This window comes from Lolium rigidum, chromosome 3, assembly GCF_022539505.1.
Source record: "Lolium rigidum isolate FL_2022 chromosome 3, APGP_CSIRO_Lrig_0.1, whole genome shotgun sequence".
In the NCBI taxonomy this organism is placed as follows: domain Eukaryota; kingdom Viridiplantae; phylum Streptophyta; class Magnoliopsida; order Poales; family Poaceae; genus Lolium; species Lolium rigidum.
This window is the reverse complement of record NC_061510.1, coordinates 153,264,184-153,279,120: the sequence shown is the minus strand read 5'-3', so window position 1 is coordinate 153,279,120 and position 14,937 is coordinate 153,264,184. Positions and strand designations below refer to the sequence as shown.

At 46.3% G+C, this 14,937-nt stretch overlaps 1 long non-coding RNA gene across 1 annotated transcript; it reads left to right on the top strand.

Annotated features, from left to right (window-relative positions):
* The first annotated feature begins 260 nt into the window (after positions 1-260).
* LOC124698449 lies at positions 261-6,575 on the top strand. The gene is made up of 3 exons (XR_007000964.1): positions 261-379; positions 1,828-1,933; positions 6,474-6,575. It is a non-coding gene; the product is annotated as an uncharacterized LOC124698449 (long non-coding RNA).
* The last annotated feature ends 8,362 nt before the right edge of the window (positions 6,576-14,937 follow it).

Genomic DNA, 14,937 nt, shown 5'->3' with positions numbered 1-14,937 from the left:
TTTTTCTCTGATTGTGTTGGTCTTGCTAGCAGACAAGATTCTTTTATATACAGCTAAACAATCGGTCTCCTTTCCTTTCGAAGGAACAGTACAACCAAGTGGCCATATTTGACCTTGCATTCTAGGTGGAGTACGTGCGCTTTCTGGTTTTATTGAAAGTACCTTGTGAAGTCAAGTAATTATGGCTTCTGTCTTAAACACAATGTTTTAATTACACTATATATTTTTTTCCTGATTGTTCGTTTTTGCACCAGCCATGTAAAGGAATTTCACTCGTTGGTCCACCTAGTATGGGGAAGACCATGCTTGCTAAAGCTGTCGCAACAGAAAGCTGGTGCTAACTTCATCAACATATCAATCTCAAGCATTGCCTCTTAAGGTTTTTCCTATAACTGACAGTCATCCACATTGCTCTCCTTTCTATTACCACATTTTCTTACCTGTAACTGTAACTGTGGTTTGGTGAGGGAGAAAAATATGTGACAGCTGTATTTTCACTTGCAAGCAAAATTGCTCTTAGTGTCAATTTTGTGGATGATGAGGTCAGTTAAAATTCTTGATCTCTGCTGACAATATGATTATGATTGAGCAATCTAGCATAACAATAGAGCTGCATTCTCTCTATTTACGTATTTATATGGTCACCTATGTCATGGGCAAGTTCTTCTAGAGCTACATCGGAAGTACAAACACCAAGGTCGATTGCTTAACTACTGAAACCAAATTTTTGACTTGTGTGTTACATAAAGACGCCGGCAGGTTTCTCATTGACATGTACCTTCTAAAGAGATATTTCACTGTCATTTGTGTTAGATTGGATTGTTTTGGCAGTAATAACTTTTTCTTAAAAGAGACTTGCTTGTCTCTAACAAATAACTCGATGGACATCTACAAAAATAACACAAATAAAACTTAATTTTGATTGCGTTGAGGAGGTGTACCCATCTGTCTGCACGCTTCTATTAATACAGTCTTCCCTTGGCCATATTGTGACGTTTAGGTATTTCCACTTGTTAGAATTTAGTTCCATGTGAAGCGAAGCAAATTCGAATACATCTTCCAGTCCTTGAAGCTATTGCACGAATAAATGACAAAGAATTAGCATCACAAGTAAAGAATAACAGAAAATCTGAGAACCAACCTGAGGTTGGGTGGTTAGGAGGGTGGTTGTACCCCCAGCCCACCAGAGTTCAAACCCCAGGTTTGACATCTGTGTGTCTCATAAAGGCGGAATATTCATTCAGTGGGAGGCGACGTTCCCCCGTAGCATCGAGGTCGTTGCGGTGCATTCGTGTGCCTAGTGAGTCGAGCACTTGGATGCATCGTTTTCTGCCATTTATAACTGCTAGGTACCAATGAACATTTCCTAGGTTTACTGGAACAAATACCTAGGAAAATGAAGTTTTGTTAGCTTAGGTCCCCACAAACACTCGTCCTTGATTGAATTCATAGTAATATGTAGGAAACTGAGAGTAACCATATAATTTTCCAAATAAATTTGCACTCTCTTTAATACCCATGAGGGTACTTCATCCCCTAAACTTGAACTACAGTTATTACTTGACAGTGAAACTAAACTCTCATAGTAGATCTGCTGTTTATTTACCTGTAGCGAAGTGTGTGAACTGATATGCTCTTCCTGTATCTAGATCTTACATTTTAAATACATTTTTCAATTGATACTGAAGCTATTAGCTCTGCTGTTTATGTACCTGCAGGAAGTGTCTGAATTGATCAGCTCTTCCCTCTATTTAGATCTTACAATTCAAAAGATTTTTTTCTTAACTCTGAAGCTAGAATCTCATATATCTGTTTGTTTATGCCGAGGTTGCTGTTCACGAATTAAGGAAACAAGTCTGCCTTGCGCGCTTTACTGCAGAATATGTAGCCAAACAACTCTCCATTGCACAATAGATTGCAGCGATTCGGTCTGGTACAACACTACAACCAGGGGTATGTTCATTCTTTTACCCAAATGCTAAAAAGTGCTCGGTGGCTCCTTTGTTGTCCCAAGCCCTCGATCTGTGGCCGTCCGATCGAGTCGACCGAACCCGCATCACCTGACGTCAGACATCCTAGATCCCACCCACTCACTAATCAATACTGCGCCACCGCGAGCCGCCGCCCGCACTCGACCTTCCCCGCACCGGCGGCATACTGCACAACCCCGGCGACCCTCCCCGGTAGCCCTCCCACCCCTCCTGTTCCCTCCCCGGTGAGATATTCCTTCGCCGTCGCCGGTGCAGCTCCTCCCCACCCTACCTCGAGCTATACACTGGCACCGGCCTTCCTTTCCCGTCATCGGCGGAGCGCGGAACTGCCGCCTACAACATCCCACCTCCACCAGGCGCCGCTAGAGTACCCAACCTCCACAATTTGTCCTTCAATGCCGGCGCGCACTACACGACCCGCCCCTCCCAACCCTCTCTCCTTCTTGCTGGTGCGGCCTCACGCCCTTTTCCTACTCGCCGAGGCCGGCCCGCTCGCGGATCTGCGGGATGCCCGGCGGACAGCCCGTGACAGCGCCGAGGGTAAGCTCGGTGATGGGCGGCAACTCGCATACGCCATGTTTGGGGCACACAAGGAGGATGCGAGGTACAAGGTCGTCTTCTCCCATGGGTGCATCATCTCAAGCCACGGCACCATCTATCCCCCGCCGGTCAGTAGTCCAGGGGCTCCTCGGGTGATATATATCCCTACAACCTAGGGCAGTGATTTCAGTGAATTGATTGGGTTTGGACTACCGTAGCGGACCTTACTATGCTCAGATTAGTTGGTGATGTGACCTACCTTTGAAATGCCATCTACATGTTCTTTGATTTATCTAGATTCTCACATGCCAATGCCATCCACTGGCTTACTGACGATGTCATATACTGAACATTACCTCAGTTTTTTTTTGGATATGTCTGTGCTGATCAATTCCTTTTCTTGCAAAGTCCCAATGATCCGACGGACTAGCATTCATCAGGGATTCAGGGCTGGAGGAGAAGCTCCGCTTTTACTTTGGCTGAACGACCATGAGGTCACATCGAGGGCCACCAGGGGTGATCTTGAGCTCAGGTTTGTTCTCATTTACTTTGGGGAGAGGAGGCTCTCACTTGGGTTCTAGATGTGCTAATTTATCCCATCATTCCACATGTGCTATTTACAACTTTTTTTTCTTCTGTTTAGTAAACCAGTGAGCTGAGATGGAACATCTAATCTTGTCTAACTTAATTGTGAAGTTGCATATATGTCGTTTTTTAAGTTGTTCATTGATTACTGCTAAGTTGCTAATATGCTGAGATATTGAAGTTACCTTTGAAAAGCAACTTTAGTGTCAGGCCGCGCAATTTCACAACACTAGTTGCTTATGTTGATGATCCTAAAAAAAATTCTACCGCTGAATTTTCTATTCCTACTTGCCTACACCTATTGGTTAGTTGCCTACACTATTGTGATTGTTGTGAAGTTCATACATACCTTTCAAAGTTGTCTACAACAAACCTTTACGACTAGCATCTTTCACATGTACTAGGTTGCTTCTGTCATTATAGTTAATTTGCGTGTAACACTTAATTAAGTTGATTACATAGAGTATCCAAGTTGGGTACTGCCTTCCTAATTTTACATAGACCAACTTAATTGAGAATTTTCGGTTTTGTACCCTCCTTTTTTCCCATTTTTAAGTTGGTCTGTTTTCAGTCTTTTTTCTCAATTAAGTTGACTTGCCAATGCAGGGAGATGACTAAGTGGTGTTCTAAGTTGCGCCTACCAGTACCCAATGAAGCAACAGGGGCGTCATGTACATGGTGAACATAATTTTCATCGGGTATAGTCTTGTTTTAAACCTATAAGCATGTGGGTGTTGTCCGTTGATGGAGTACAGCTCGCCGCAGCACCTCGAGTTTCTCACCGACCTAAGGTATCTCCTTTCTCCTATCCAGCTTCGTGACCCCGCCTGTTTGGTCCCGGCGCACCAGCCCAAGGCACGGGCAGTCCTGGCGTCTCACTGGTACGCGGCTGGCAGCCCCGCCGCGGCGGTGGTTTCCAGCGCGGCGGCTCTTGGCCCCCGCATTGCTCCACACGACGCGGTTAGGCGCCGCCGCTTCCGCCTAGGCACCACACCGATGATGGCTGGAGTCCGCTGGCGCGGCGCGGCCTTGCCCTTCAGCACGGCCTGGATCCTTCCTCCGGTCGACGCCGCTCGCCTTCCTCTGCGACTCTCTCGCGCTGGTGTCCCGCCGCCGGAAATGTATTCGTTCAACACTCATCAACGACATTTGTAAAGCTAGCAGCGTGGGGGACGTCCTCAGCGTGTTCGGTGGTATGTCTGGCCCAGGTTCGTGTGGGGACATCCACATATCACTACACCGTAGTACTACTGCTATCTAACTAATAATCCCATGATTTATGAACTTCTCCTTAGCTGCAGTACCAATCTCAATGCTTATGGAGACTACTTTTTTACTCTGCATCTGATCATTAGTTGAACATGGCCACACGGGCATGATCAACGGACCAATTAGTGATTAAATTAAATATCTACATGAGAGACCGGTTCAAATTTTTACGATGTAATGGTGTATTTTGCGTTTGTTTCTTGCATACAACTAAGTTGTTTTATCTCCGTAACTATCATCGTAACTAAGTTGGTTTCATAGCTTGTCTTAGGGGGGGTCAGCTTCGCACATTGATTTTTTGTGGGGTGTGGTGTGGGGGCTTAATTAAGGGTGATTGTCATATTTAATTAAGTTATTTTCAGGTTAGAATTAAGTTGGTTTTGCATATAACTAAGTTGCCTTATTAACGGGCCTAAGTTGTTTCAATCATCTAACTAAATTGTTTTTATCACCGAACCAAGTTGTTGTACAAGCAATCTCCAAAGTTGCATACTGATTTTTAAGTTCCTTTTATCAACATGCTTTAGTTGTTTCCATCGTCTAACTAAGTTGTATTTTATCACCTAATTAAGTTGTTGTACAAGCAATGTCCTAAGTTGCATAGCGATTTAATAAACTTGCTTTATCAACATGCTTTAGTTGTTTCTGTCATCTAACAAGTTGTGTTTTATTACCTAAACAAGTTGGTGTATAAGAAATGTCCCAAGTTGCATAATGATTTAATTAGGTTGCTTTTATCAATATATGTACATTGTCTCTTTACAAAAAAATTTAAGTTGCTTTTGAATTCAATACTTTGTTATCTCACAAATTTGCTAAAGTAGCTTACACATAATGCCGACTTTCATATATTTCTAAGTAATATACCTGTTAGTGCTAAATTGCATACTCCATATGTGAAGTTGCCTACCTCTATAAAGGTGGTAGCAATTTAAGTGGCAACAACTATACCATGCACCAAATGCAACCCAATGGGGACATGGTTGCAACTAAAACACCACATATAACAAGTTCTTTTTATTCAAGGATCCATCCATTTATCAACGGAATTGTAGCTCAAACAAGCAATGTTTGCACATTGAAGATGATAAGTTGTTTTTTCGATAGTAAATTATTGCAACCCAGTAGGGGATAGTTGCAACTAAGACACCACCAATAACAACATATTCAAATGGTGATTAACTATAGCCTGCACTTGCTGCAACCTAGTATGAGATGGTTGCAAGGTAAACATCACCAGCAACAACTCTTCAAATGAGTGCAACAACTATATCCTACACGAAATGAAACCCCATTTTTTTGGGGGATATTTGAAGTTGTGCGCCATCATCGTGAACCTGCGTATTGCCGTGCCTAAGTTTCCTACTAGTAGCACTAAGTTGGGTAACATCATTGTTGTCAAGTTGCGAGCCATTGTCGTGAATGCTTACCGTTGTGCCTAAGTTATGCACTGTTTGTTGCGGAGTTGTTTTTTCATTGCTACTAAGTTGTTTACCTCGGAAACCCGTTGTTAAAGTTGCGATTCTCGGTACTATGATGTTGTTGGCTCTTGTTGCTAAGTGGAGTAATATCAAACTAAGTTGACTACAAAATATTTAAAAATAATAATAGTGTAAGCAACTACTGTACAAAATTGTTTTGCACAACACTAGAGTTGCTTTATAAAAAAAAGTTTACCGAAACATATACAAATGATATCTAGTTTTAAAGATCTCATCGCGGGAGGGCCAACGGTGAAAACGAAGCACACTTCCGACAAACCGTTTAAACGTTGTGACTTTTTGAATTTTTGTTGCATGAAAGTTAATTGCACGTGTGGGCTTTTTGTTGATTCCCGATTGTACTATTCCTCATTTGTACGGAGGGTAAATAGTTATTAGGCACTTCCTTTTCTCGTATCGTGGGCTGGGTACTTTCCATATTTGAGGTGATGGCTAGCTGGAACTAACCGGCCCCCGAGTGCTACCTAGACGTTCCCTTCTTTTATAGATGGATAGAGAGATAGAAAGAAGCTTTCGTAACAACTATCTATTGCAAAAATAGATGTTAGCGTCTTGCAATTCTGAAAACAAATCTTTGATTTTGCAGGCTTCAAAATTCAAAAGAACCTGCAGTGATGCAGCGCTGGCTCCACCCTAGGCACCTGAGGTCGATATGTGGACCGATGGGCGGACGTTTGGACGACAGCGGTCGACGCTGCAGTGGCGGTGCAGAGCAGGCGGCCGTGCGCGACAGAAGCGCGGCGACTGGCAGGCCGGAAGGCGTGCAGGGATGCAGCGTTGGCTCCGCCTGGCCGGAGGATTGGATGACGGCGGCCGGCGCTGCAGTGGTAGTGGTCGGCAAAAGCGCGCTACACAAGCGCTGCGGCTGGCCGGAGGAATCGCAGGACAGGGCGGTCGTGACGGCAACGGAGGCGTTATCCGCCGGCGCACGTCTGCTGAGGTTACGTTGTATTTTCTGATCGAGAGGCTCCCTTGTATTTTTCTGATCGCGAGCGGTTCCAGTCCGCCAGGGATTGTCCGCCCATGTTTCTATCATTAGATGAATGATGTAGGGCTATGATTAGTTGGATCACCACCCTCTCTTCCTTTTTATATATATATATTAGTGGAGATGTATCTTAGAGCTCCCAATGAAAAAGATACAGAGAGATTGCTGACGATCAGCGTGAGATTCTAGTTTGACATAGGATTTATAGATGAGTTAATCGTTGAGCCCAAGCACTTTTTTTAAAAAAAACTCGTTGTCCTCAAACGATTTAGATATTAAGGACTGGTTTTTCGGAGAAGATGTTGAGAATATGCTCCCGGGTATGCTTGAGAACATATATTATATGCACTGGAGATGGAAGAACTGTGTTGCGGCGTGCCACGGCTAGTACATCGGAAAGAGTCGTGATCCAACAATTATTATTGAGGTTGAGAAACCGGAGGACTTGTGAATTTGCCATTGATGCAACCTGTATTTTTTTTTATTGTGTATGTTATTTATAATATTTGTAAATTATTTTATATTATTGTTATATTTACATTTGGTTGACCAAAATCACACATATGTGATGAAATGCTGAAAAAATGATTTTATGGTTTCCATCTAGGGGTATTTTTTTTCTTTGAAGATAGACACATCAGAGACATCGACACTCACACCTATAACACCTCTGAGAGAACGCCGCCTCCCACCAAAAAATATTTCGACTTTTTAGAAACACCAAAGCATCAAACTGAGATTTGATCCCTTATGTGCTAGGTACACCACTGCCGTGCCAAGCCACAAAACCTAGTTCTCTGTACGGGACAAGTTAGAGATTTATGAATCTACACGGCCGGAGTCGTATCTTGCAAGGACACGTTCCCCACCATGGTGACAATATAAAGCAAATAGTAGACGAATAAGCCTAGTCGTAATTGTCGGCCACCGTAACCCCACCATGGTGACAATGCCCAACCTATCGAATCTGCCGGAAGACGTGCTGGAGTCGATCCTCGTCCGCCTGCCGGCCGGCTCCGTCGCTCGCTGCCGCGCCGTATGCAGGGCCTGGCGCTCCGCCGTCTCCCGCCCGTCCTTGGACCGCGTCCACGCCCAACGCCCGGCCGTCGTGGCCAAAGTCACGGTCGCGGCGGCTGACGTTGGCCGTACGGAGACCACCGTCGCCTTCGACTTCTTCCGCGGCCGCTGGCACCCTGATAAGACGCTTCCATCTCCGCGCACCCTCCGGTTCACCTCGTGCGACTATCCTTCCTGCATCACCGTCCTCGGCTCCTGGGACGGGATCGTGTGCATACAGCGCCGGATTTGGAAGCCGGCACCTCCTGGCCCTGGTCCTGGCTACCGCCACGTCGATCAGTACACGCTCTGGAACCCGCTCACCATGGCTTGCGCCGACGCCTCGGCCCCGACCAGCAGCGGCGAGATTGTCGGCGCCTACGTGCATCCGTCGACGAGGCGCTTCCAGCTCCTGCACGCCTCCAGCGAAACCGTTGGCGATCTCCCGATTGCCCCGACGGCCTTCCGGATCCTAGGCGTCGGAGACGCCATGATCTGGCGCGAGCTTCCCCTCGGCCTCGAGCAAGAAATCCTTATGAACACACGCGACGCACGTCACTTCGTCAGCCTGCACGGCAACTTGCACTGGCTGGTGCTCTCGGGGCCGGCATCCACGCTGAGGCTGCTCGCGTTCGACACGACACGTGAGAAGTTCCGGTCGCTGGAGGCGCCGGAACGCCAGCGAGGACGAGGACGAGCCGACCTAACCACGGCGCGACTCCGCGCGCTGTCCGGCGACAAGCTCTGCATCTTCGACCTCGAGCCATCGACCAGCGCCATGGACGTGTGGGTGCTAGACGACTACGATGCCGTGCCGCAGAGGAGCTGGCAGCTCAAAGAACGGATCAGTTTGGTTACGTGGGACAAGTCAGACCTGTCACGGACATTCTCAAAGGTGAAGGTAGTACAGAGCGTCTACGATGGCGAGGAGATCTTCTTCCACAAGGAGGACGGCCGGATCTACACCTACAACCTAGTGGAAAAGGAGTGGCTTCCGGCGAAGTGGGCGAACGTTTCCAGGTCGAGTTATTCGACGTCTGTTTCACTGGTGATGCACAGGGAGAACGTCCTGCCTGGCGAGGTGAGCTTTGGCGAGGCGTTGTCGCCGGCTCTTTCTCCGATGTTCCACCGGAGCGGCCAGCAAAGCTACTACCTTCAGCAGTTTAGGAAACACTAGTAGTTAGTTTACTTCAACTTTGCTTTTAGGAAAGTCCGATCTACCAAAGGAAAACTAAGAATCAAGGAAACCTAAAAATCAATCTTATGCCTTATTTTTGTATTTCTGCTTATATACAACATAAAGGTTGTACTATCACAATGTTTTATTACTTCCTCCGATCCAAATTAATTGACTTAACTTTATTTAGATACAAATGTAGTACTATCTAGATGCATTTATTAACTAGATATATTTGTATCTAGATAAATCTGAGTCAATTAATATATTAATACAAACCGAAGAAGGTAAAATTTCTAAAAGAAAAATGCTCCCATATAGCCGGAGGACCGCAAGCTCGCGTTTTCTCCTCACTGTGAAGGCGCCACACGTCCTTCTTCACGTACGAAAGCGACAGAGCGGGGGCAACGTGGATGCCCCCTCCTAGTCTTAAACCCTTTAGGCAGTTTTCTCCCCGTTCGTCTCTCTCGTCCTGCACCTCCCCTCCATACCGCATGAGCCCTACACCTCCTCCCTTGTCGTTGGTACCAATACCATGCATCTCCTCCTCCCCCACCACTCCTCCCGCGGGTGTTGCCGGTTTTGCTGATGCAGCAAAAGCGTCATCGCCTAGTTCAAGTTGGAATCATGGCCGTCGGTGGTGCAACGAGAAAGATCCAATGCGAGGTAGTCGCGATGCTGCTATGAGCGTGAGGTGGTGGTGCTGCACGCGAATGGCTCCGATGCTCCGATGAGCGTGAGGTGTGGTATATGCTAAATTCAACTTTGCGGGGAAACATACATTTATGTCAACTGAAAAATGGGGAGGAGATGGAGAAGATGGCCTCACCTTGCTACTAAAGGGGAGGTTCGAGTTGTAATAGCCTGAACCTCAACCCCACGCCCCACACGCGGAGGCTGCACGGACAGATTAGATCACGAGGGAGGATTGGATATGCGGTGGCAGTGGAGGATGTTTCCTCGGGAAGGATTTTGGGATAAAGGGCTGGGGCGGTAGATGTCGTTCACATCGTCGTAGAGGATGCAGAGGCCGATGCCAGGGGTACAAAGTCGAGGATGATGGCATCAACCATTCATGGTGGGACAGACTCGCGTAAGTTCTCGAGTGGGGATAATGGGATCCTTTCAACGCCAAAGAGGGAGCAGAGCTCGCCGGCGGTCGCACGTTCCCGATGTGGAAGGGCCAAACCCTAGTCATCTCTCTCTTTTTGACACATTTTTGTGTGAACCGTGCTGTCGAAGAGGACGACCCGAGAGGGGGGCTTGTGCACATAGGGAGGAGGCAAAACTTATCACAGTTCACGAAGGAAAGGAAAAAAAAGCGAAGGCCATCTGATAAGACGGGACAACCATGGGCGAACCGACTCAGAGCTCAAAACGTGGCGACATTGCTCGGATCACTCACAGCGCTCCAATTCTATGGAGTTCACGTTTCTACACATGGGACTCGTAGTAGGGACACGCGGATCAACAAGGAGCGCCCCCAACCCTAAGAGCTTAGAGCTCTTAGTAGATACAACAATAAATCGAGTTGTGTCGACGAACATACAGTGAAGAAAAACAAGTTTCACCAGAGTCGATGCGGTGGCAGTGGCGGTAGCAGAGGTTGAAGGCGGCGGCAAGCTACCATAGACAACAGTGGTAGCGGTTGTGGGAAAAACAAGGTGCAGCTACGGAAGTGCCGCAACCTGTCACATGAGTGCACATACTACCAGAAGCCATTGGAACTAGGGAGGTGGGCTATATCGCCGCCACCGCATCTGCCGGAGCTCCGCTGGGAAGTTTGGTGCAGCGATGGAGGAAAGGGGATGGGCCTGATTTTCTCTCTGGTCTCCTGGTCCTGGTTGACATGGGGCACGAATGTTCGAACTAACGGATTTCAGGAAATAATATGGGCCATGCAGTTGGGCATGTTCAAGTGGACGTGTGCTTTTGCTGATATCATGCCCCCTGTGCTCCTTCGCGGCGTGTCCCGTTGGCCACGGTGACGCCTTCCTAGCCGGCGGCGGCGCCTCCCTTGCAGGTAGCTCTCCATCTACTGACTACAGCCTCTCCGCCATTGGAACTTGTGCAACATAGGTATTTGTTTTGACCGCATTCCATGTTCCTTAGGTACTTTATAAGGTTGAATGTATAGGAGATAATATAAATATCATAGAGATACCAATTACACCTAACTTTTACAACAACATAGTTTCAAAATATCATAGTTGAACACATAAAAATGGCCTGCCAAGATTATCGATGGCACGAAGTGCACCGGTCGACCAACTCACAGTCCACATGCGCATGGTTAAACCGTATTCGCACAGTTGTGAGGCATCACTTTTCCCAATCCAAGATCCTTGCAACCGCCATCACTTAACATGAACAATTAAGAACCCCTAGCTTTCCTCCCACTATGATGTGTCCGCCTCAACCAACACCATGGTAATCTTGATCGACATGCCCACATACGGATGAAAAATTGGTATCCAACTGCTAGCACCACCACCACCGAAGAGAACAAGAACAAAACGATTAATACAACGAGCCCATTTGTTTCGGAATGAGGTTTTCACAGGCCTCCTCGTCTGCACGTAATTGAGACGTCTAGAACCTGGAGCTTCCTATATCCGCGCAACATGCTCCTGACTAGACCCAAATTTTTGTTCCAATTTCCAAAGGAAAAACTACCTGCACCACGGTGTGACTCCAGACTTCATATGTAACTATTTGAAGAACAAAATGCCAGGAAGGACCAAAATCATGCAATCTAGCAACCACTTTAGAGGAATTGGTAGTACCCAATACTCCATAGTTAGAGAATGGAGTACCAATCAAATCCTACCGTTAGTTTGAGAGGGGATTTTAGACTTTTGCTCTTTTCTAATGAAGGGGTTATATCGAATTCTGCAATAGATCGCCGGAGAGCCTTCCCCTCATTATCCGCTGATCAAGATCTCAGAACTGCCTTCCTGCATCTCTGGCTGCCCTCTGACATATGGCCGCATCTCAGGACACCAAGGGCCTCACCGGCGCATTCTAAAATACTCCTGAAGGAAAATATGTATTGGCGATGCTCATAGTGAAGGTATTGATAATGGACACATCTTAGCCAGATTTGCAATGAGATTTCTGCCTCTCACCATCTCTCAGCTCCCCAAACGAAGGTACAACTAATTAATCTAGTGAACACACAAATTAAATTGCTCGTTCCGGAAGCGAATCAACAAAGTCAATTTCTATGAAATCGGAGGGAGGCGAAAATATTGATCCGGTGCTAGCGGTGAAGGATCACACAAGTTACCCTCCGCTGCATGCATGTCCCTGCCAACGATCATCTGATCGCGAAATATCGTTCTGTGGACATTACCCCCGTGGTCTCTCTAGCTCGGTTCGGCACTTGGCCGCCGGCGATTGCTGCCGGCGGTTTCCCTATCTGGAATTTTTAATTGCCTTACTAAGTGCCCTCTAAAAGTACAATTTTACCGCTAAATAGTAGAGTGCCATCTAACCTAATCTGTTGGATCACACGAAATGGATGGCCTATGTTCACCTAAGGGTACCGTAAAAGAGCTCCCACTTTATACGACGAAAACCATCATCAATCAACAATATAATAAGGAGTATACATGGAATCCAAGGAAGAACCAATCAGGTTCCACAAGAAAGTCCACATCTATCAATATTTTTTGCTGCACTGTGTTGAGTTGTTGATTGTTCACGACCGAAGAACTCAATATGAAAAGGTTGTAAATATTTGTGAAAGTTTCCACTCATATGGTTCGTTCCAGTCTACTACCGGTATATTTTCAACACCATCAAGGTCAACCGATGTGCTCTGATATTCCAACCTTAAGGTGTATGGAGTGTGAAATTTCATGTGCAACATAAGGATGTCTGACCTCCCACTGCTATAAATAAAAATGTGTGAAGTATAAAATGTCATGAAAAACTTGTGAAGAAAATTTTACACCGGAGAAAATATTATGTGTTGGAGTGTGAGTTAGTGTAGTAGTACTCTGGTAGAATATAGAGTATTCTAAGGAATGTTGGAGTCTTAGTATAATAGTAGTGTCCTAAGAGAGTCCAGAATATTCTATTGGAGCGCTGGAATCTGAGTTAGTATCTTAGCAGAGTCTGGAGTATTCCAGGAAGTGTTGCTTTAGTAGTAGTGTCTAGATTATTCTAGTGTACGAGTGAAGATGTGAGCCTAAGTTGAGCTATATATAGAGGGTGTGAAGGTCTAAGGGACTATCCCATCCAAAGTTCCTCTCCTAAAATCAACATGGTAATAGAGCATAGGTTTCGTTCCTCTAGCCGCCACAAACATCGCCATCGTCTGACAACCACCGAGCGTACACGTTGTTTGTTCGATAAAAAAACACCATCCAGTTTAGACATCCATGCGCGGGAGGCTGCATCAGGTGCTCTGCATGGGCTGCGGTACCTCACACAGCGATTTGTGTTGTGTGAGATCGGCGACTGCTTGCACATGGAGAAAGAAGAACCTGGAGGCACCAGTAAGAAACTAGCTATAGATGGAATGCCTTTTTGTGTAGCACCAAATAACCATGCGCCACTAAAAAAAGTTTGTGGCACACCTAGGCACGTGCACCATTAAATAATTGCATTTCTATGGCGCACCAACTCTTCATGTACCACATAATTTGACATTTCTGTGCGCACCAACTCTCCATGCGCCATAAAAATCTGGTGGGGCCCGCGACCAATTATTGGGTTGACCAATTTTGAGTATTTATGTGGCGCATGGAGCTGGATGCGTCACAGAAATGTCACCTTTCTATGAAGCATGTGGTCAAATGTGCCACATAAAGAAGCATTTTTGTGGCACATGGAGCTCCATGCGCCACAGAAGATTTTCCAACCGTCCACACACCCCCTCGTGGATCGTCTTTTTAGTGTTCAAAAAATCACAGAAAATTATAGAAACTTCAAAAAAAATCCTTTGAACTGTACTTATACTAAGTGGTATACTTGTAGGGAAAATTGGAAAACATGAATTTCTATGTATTTTGCAAAGAAAGGTCATGAAATCTTCAAATTGGATTTCTGGTTGCATACGAACACGAAAAAAAAACACAATATATCATAATGATCGAGAGAAAATTCTTCGAATTTTAGGCCATTCTGAAATTTACAGAATCGGCAAATTTTAAAAGAGTAAAAAGTTACGGCAAAGTCAAGATTTTTTTGGTGCAAAAATAAAAAAATTCAAATAAAATTCTGAATGCACATGCGCCACAGAATTGTCAGGTTGAATATTTGAAATTCGGTGGCGCCTCCTCCCGCTCTCCTCCAGTTCTCCTTCTCACCTTCTCCTCCACTTCTACTTTCCCTTCTCCACTTCTCCTTCTCTCCTTCTCCTCCCTCCAGTCCTCCACCCGGCGACCTCCTCGTCCTCCTCCTCCTCCTCCTCCTCCGGTGACCCCACTTCCCCCCACCTCCAGCGACCCCCTTTGGCCGGTCTCCTCCTCCTCCACCCACCCACCACCGCCGGCCAGCCTCCTCCTCCTCCTCCACCTCCGACCGGCCTCCTCCTCCTCCTCCTCCACCTTCGGCCGGCCTCCTCCCCCTCATCCAACCACCTTCGGCGACCTCCGGCAAATTAAAAAAAAAACCGATGAAATTTCGGCGGCCCCAGATCGAGATCTGGCCGCCATTTTCTAAATTCAAAAAAAATTGTGGCGCACCATCGCTTGGTGCGCCACAAAAATGTCACTTTTCTGTGGCGCATGGGTCCGTGCGCCACAGAATTCAAATTTTTGTGGCGTGAATTATGTGGCGCACCCTTCATGCGCCACAGAATTCCAAAATGGTGCGCCA